Below are 6,289 nucleotides of genomic sequence, written 5' to 3'. Positions count from 1 at the left end.
GCGACCGAGCATGCCAAGCCGCCAAACGCGCCATTGGCACATGCCAAGCGACGCTTGCGACCTATCATGCCAAGCCGTGCAAACCTAGGGCCAAGCCTCCACACGCGCCATTGGAACATACCAAGCGACGCTTGCGACCTAGCATGCCAAGTCGTGCAAACCTAGGGCCAAGCCGCCACACGCGCCATTGGCACATGCCAAGCGACGCTTTCAACCTAGCATGCCAAGTCGTGCAAACCTATTGCCAAGCCGCCAAACGCGCCATTGGCACATGCCAAGCGACTCTTGCAACCTAGCATGCCAAGCCGTGCAAACCTAAGGCCAAAGTCGCTACGCGCGCCATTGGCACATGCCATGCAACACTTGCATTTTTGCATTACCACTTGCACCTGATGTGCAACCTACATCCAAGGCATTCCGCACAAGCCATTGGCACATGCCGTGCAACCCTTGCACATTGGCACATGCCGTGCAACCCTTGCACTTTGGCATGCCGCGCCTACATAAAAGGCCACGATTTCTCTTAAGATGCAAAATCTCGACCGTCGAAGGTCGCCACTGAGTCGGCACATCTCTCAAGCTCAACTTATCAAACACCAGCGACATGCTACACGTTTTCCACGAAAACACTCGAGACATCAATACATGTCACAAACTGGGGGATGCTCTTTAGGGTTTTGGTTTGGCGGTTTACAGTGTGCGACATACACAAATGCCCGTTTCAAGACAGTATATTAAGAATAAAACGGTTAGTAAATGCAGGAAGTAATGGTGAAACGCTCTTTCATTATGGAACATCAACTCCATCAAATTCCATCAATACCAGGTGTTACCACCTCTTCCCATTTAACTCATCTGTTTCTTTTTCTTACGAGGCCAGAGTACGTTTCACTTACACTTGTATAAATAGGTCTTACCTATTTCCACCAAGACAACAAGTTTTTGGTCAGGAGAAATACAATACTCAGAAAGGAAACTTTGCTAGCTTTCCCAAAAGCTTCCACCTTCTGATACAAGTCAAGTAATACTCTTCCAAAAATGTTCTGGTCTCAACACTCTCTTCGCTTCCCTCCCTAAACCAGCCCTTCTCCTCCTCTTTGTGACCGAAGCAAATCCGGAACGGCCATTTCTTGGTTTAGGCCGGAGTTGTACAGATTGATCTCTCAAATCTAAAGTACTCCCGTGCAGTACATTTGTTTAGGGCTTAGATTTATTTCTCACTCACCTACCGAAATCACCAAAATCGGCAGAAACTTTTTTCACCCATAAACAATTGGCAACCACAGCGGGAGGGTTGATCTTTCGGTTACAATGTCAGTTTTCAATCCTCGATCTCATATTTCGATCCAGGCATCAGGACAGCAGAAGCAAGCGATCTGTTCAGGGATCCACAACTCGACTACCAGACAACCTGGTTATCAGTCGCAAACCGCAAAGGACGACTGGAGATTTCACAGAAACCGAAAGCAAACGATACAATCATCAAGTGACTCAAAACGACAGGGGAATTTCCATAATCGTCGTGGTGCTTCCCCACAAAACTCGATCTTACACACGGAGGATCCCTTTTTCATCAGGAGACCCAGAAACCTGAGTAAGTCTAGATTGGGCGAAATATACAATTCATTGTTTTAGGATTCTCGACGAAAACCGTCATACTGTGCTTATCTTGTGACAATTACCGATACACACTTTCATAGATACAATATCCTATTCACAAGTCATAGTCAGCGTAATACTATTAAAACCATTAATTTCAAAATAACCCAATATCCTCATAAAATACCAACTGTCTTTCAAAACTAGTCAGACTCTAAACCAAGCACTCAGTGTGCCTTTCAAACAAAATAAAATAAGAACCTAAGCGAAAGTCTGGAAAAGACGGAGAAAAGTCAGGGGAAGTTTTCCAACAATGGCTTGCTCTTCTTGGCAAGAACCTCCTTTGTATTTTGAAGTGCCGCCCTCTTCAACTTTAACTCCCTGGACAGCTTTGCGATTTCCGCTTCTTGCTTCTTCACCGTATCCTCGGAAGGACTCTCCACCGCTTCGGCCAGCAACTTTTCAACCTCATAGAAACTCTTAACAAACCAAGGAGCATTGAACTCGAACTTCATGCACATATCACGATGGAACCTCCAGCTTGAGATTACATCCCCAGAAACAGTATCACCAGTCACGTTGCGCATGTCGTCAATTGAAGACAGAATTTCCTCCACACGTTTAACCAACGCGTACCGTCTAGTGATTTTCTTGGTTGTGGCAATATGTTCGTGGTTATCCCATATCTTAGTATATAATTCTGCGTGTATGGCTGGCATGTTGAATCCTCCAATTGGAAAGTGATCTTGATGAGGAGCCAGGTACGGGGGATCGAAAAGGGCGCCCGCGACTACATCAGCGACTGACAAAGGACTCCCAACAATAATTGCGCATGTGGCTACTGGAGTGATTTTCATTGTATGAACAGCAACGACGTTCTCATTTTTATCCACTTCCATCTCAAGATCGCCCGGTGCGGCTGCTACAATTAGAGACAAAGCTGCATCTCCACCAGTCTCCGTCTCAGGGTCATCCTCAGAATCAGCTTCCTCCTGCAAAGCCACGGATTAGACACTTCCAACAAAAAAAAAAGGTGGGGAGGGGGAAAACGTGTGGCTTACCGATTCGTCTTCAGATCGAACGGAGGAGGATTCAGCACTACTATTTGAAGAATTACTCTCACCATCGCCGTACCCTGAGCTTTCATCCTTCCCAGCTTCCCCATCGACATACTCAACATCACCACCCTCTGTCCGAGGGAGGGACGCTTTCCGTCTAGTGGCGAGCTTAGTGAAAACGTTTGTACTGTTGAGACCCTGGACGAGATGCAAGGACAGATATTCAGAATAGAAATGAAGACATACGCGATCTAATCAAGGTTAAGAAGAAAAATCATGCATACCCGCATGTTGGATGAACTAAAGGACGGTAGAGCTGAGGAGTCTGACTGGAAACCTCCTGCACGATTCTTGGACCTTCGCTTGAGGACTATCTGCACTCGGGATAACAGATTTTCGCTTGGTTGAAGAAGGATCTATCAGTAGTGGATGCTCCGCCAAAACCGCGGGAGAAGGCTTACCGTTGCGATTTTCTACCACGTCATTCACAAACCCGTGAAAAGCTTCATCCTGCCAGAATATGTTATACTTAGAGGTTGTTGATGGAATTCGTTCTGCAAGCAGGAAAGGGAGACTTTTTCCCCGCTCCAGAATCGTAGCATCGAGAACAGTTAGCCACGAAACTTCTGGAACAACCGGATGACAAACATGTGGGACCTCTTGATCGAAACCCATATGCCTAGCTGCCCTATCAATGTTGTAGGATACCACTGTGCAAGATCCTCGAAAGAAAGACGGCATGTGACCAGGAACGCAACTTCGCATAAACGTCATCTCTCCAACGCTCATATCCACTTTGTCAGAAGATAAAGACATGCCTGGCGCATGAGCAAAGGTGCCGATATGAGTTATGGACTCATGCAACGGAGCCCATGGGGGAAATTGATCGTATGTGAATTATCAAGGAAGCTAACCAGGTTCGAACCAACCCTTGGACGCCTATTCGACCAACGCAGTATTCTGGAGCCACCCCAAGGCTCAGGGAGTACCGCCAACGGCTTTGGAGCATACTTTACGAGATGCTCCCACAACCACGCTTGAAGAAAAGCGGCATGAACATACGAATCTACTTTCATGTAACCATTCGAAGCGCGCATATCCGAAACCAGCTGATCCGGATGCGTGTACAGAGAACCAAGAAACAGGCATCCAACAGGGAGAATGGCACCTTTCGCCAGCTTTACGGCAAATTTGATAAGTTCTTGTCTTATATATTTCTTGCCCGAGCCGTCGTCGAAGATATCTTTGGATAACCAAAGAACCAGAAACGACGCAACATGGAGAGGACTATTCTTCTGATTCGGCTCCAACTCATCCGGAAACCACTGGGACACCTACCAGCCATAAAAACCTCCAGTCTCGTTCTCTTGCCGAACGAATACTTTGGATTTCGCAACCAGAATGGCGTGCATTTCTTCTTCTTCTGCAGACAACTTGATATCGAGACTACCTAATACTGGAAAATTCAGCAAGGTGGCCACACTCTCCAAGGAAATAGTCATTTCACCCCACCTGCATATGGTCGTATGTGTGTCTAGACACCATCTGGAAATAAAATCAACTAAGCCCAGAATATCTTTCCTGATCTGAAGAACTGCGGAAGCCGCAACAGCATCAACAATCTGTGCCTTGGTTAAGCTGGCCCTCACGCATCTCTGGCTCAGCATAAATCGCGTCCACTTTTCAAGAAGACGCAACGGGCTTACACTAGTCTTAAAGTTAATAGGGGAAGTGCGGTACTCCTTTCTCTGAATACAAAACCTTATTACACTTCCAGGACGAACCGACCGAGCCCCTCCTTCACTTTCAGAACCAGTCAAGAGAATCGACACATACTTGGGATGATTTCTTATAATTGTAGAAGACGTTGTGAAGAACTCATCATCTATGTTTGGCTTGGAGTTACCCACATCCTTCGGCACGACAGAAATTGTTGACATCCTAACAAAAAATTCTCTTACGCTGATTTCACCTCCGAGACAACTGCAAAAGAGCAATACGAAGAAAGATTATCACGGAAAGTACATGGAAATTATTTCATCATACACAAGAGAGTCGTCCCGAACGCAACTCCAAAGTCACTTTTTTTCGCATGCAAGAGAAATGGGGAATGACGGACTCTGCATCACCACTTCGCGCAGTAAAGGGTTTGCGCCCAGCCGAATGGGCACGCCTCACCAAAGGGAACCACACACGGCCATATCAGAAAAGGGGGAAACCCTAAATGTTAATTTTAACAGGAAAGGGATAATAATGCTCATGCGCATCTACTTCGCACAATAATTGGGACGACGAACATCACTATAGCATCCGCGCCTAAATTCCACTACAAGTTCATGCAAAACATACCTACGGCTGAGATTCATACGGATTCGTACCAACTCAGAATGACAATATTTCTACAAGTTCGTGAAAAGGCACGCCTACATCTAGGTTTTTTTGCACCGAAACAAAAAAAAGGGAGACAAGGAAGAACTAATTTGAGAAGGAGCGCAGAAGGCATACCTAGAATGCTAGCTCGCCTTACCACTTTTTTAGCGCGAAGGTATGAAGAAACAAAGGTGTGAAATAAAAGGCAGACGACCCCTTTTATAGGCGTGATATTTGAGGACTCCAAATAATGGAAGGACTCACCTTTTCAAAGCCGTGCGTGGAGAAAGGCAGCCGGGCCCGCAATTGCAAGCTTGGCCGCTTCCAAAAACGCACACACCCTCCTTTCTAGCACCGGTCCCACCAAGCACTCAATCCGCGCCAGCTTCCCAATCCGCGCTAGCTTCCCAATCCGCGTCAGCTGCCAATCCACGCCAACTTCCAATCCATGCCACACCATGCTTTCCAACGCCATGCTCTGCCAAACGTCCTACGCCTATTCCGGGCTCATTAATACTGACAAGTCCCTTTCACACCCAGTCTATGCTAGCAGCTCCGCCTCGCGCTCCAAATCCTGACCACAAAGACATATAAACGACTGGGATTTATACAAAGCTACCAGATGCAAGGATTGCGAATTCTACTTACATCTCGAAAAAAGGTCAGACAAGTCTCCTTAGCCCTTTTTCACGACTTACTGTCTCAGTTCTATCCTCGTCTGTCACCATCTTATGCTTACCTTGAAACAAGGTCCCTGTTCCAAGCTAAGCAGGGGACTTAATGTTGATGGTGGGTTTTAGACAAGGGGTAAAATCGTAAAACCTTACGCATAGCATGACATCACCGGTGACGCTAAACACATTTATTAGAACATTTAATGCACTTATGTAAAAAAATATCAGGGTATCTTTTTTCAAATGCTAAACTAGGGTTTCGACACACAAAACCCTAAGCCGCACAATCGCTGCGCATCATTGCAACTATGCCAAAACCAAAGCCGCACAATCGCTTCCCATCATGGCAACTATGCCAAAACCAAATCCGCACAATCGATGCGCATCATGGCAACCATGCCAAAACCAAGCCGCACGATCGCTGCGCATCATGACAACTATGCCAAAACCAAATCTGCACAATCGCTGCGCATCATGGCAACCATGCCAAAACCAAGCCGCACGATCGCTGCGCATCATGGAAACCATGCCAAAACCAAAGCCGCACAATCATTGCGCTTCACGGAAACCGTGTCAAATTCGAGTTGC

This window comes from Papaver somniferum, chromosome 7 (assembly GCF_003573695.1).
Source record: "Papaver somniferum cultivar HN1 chromosome 7, ASM357369v1, whole genome shotgun sequence".
In the NCBI taxonomy this organism is placed as follows: domain Eukaryota; kingdom Viridiplantae; phylum Streptophyta; class Magnoliopsida; order Ranunculales; family Papaveraceae; genus Papaver; species Papaver somniferum.
This window is presented reverse-complemented; position numbering follows the sequence as displayed.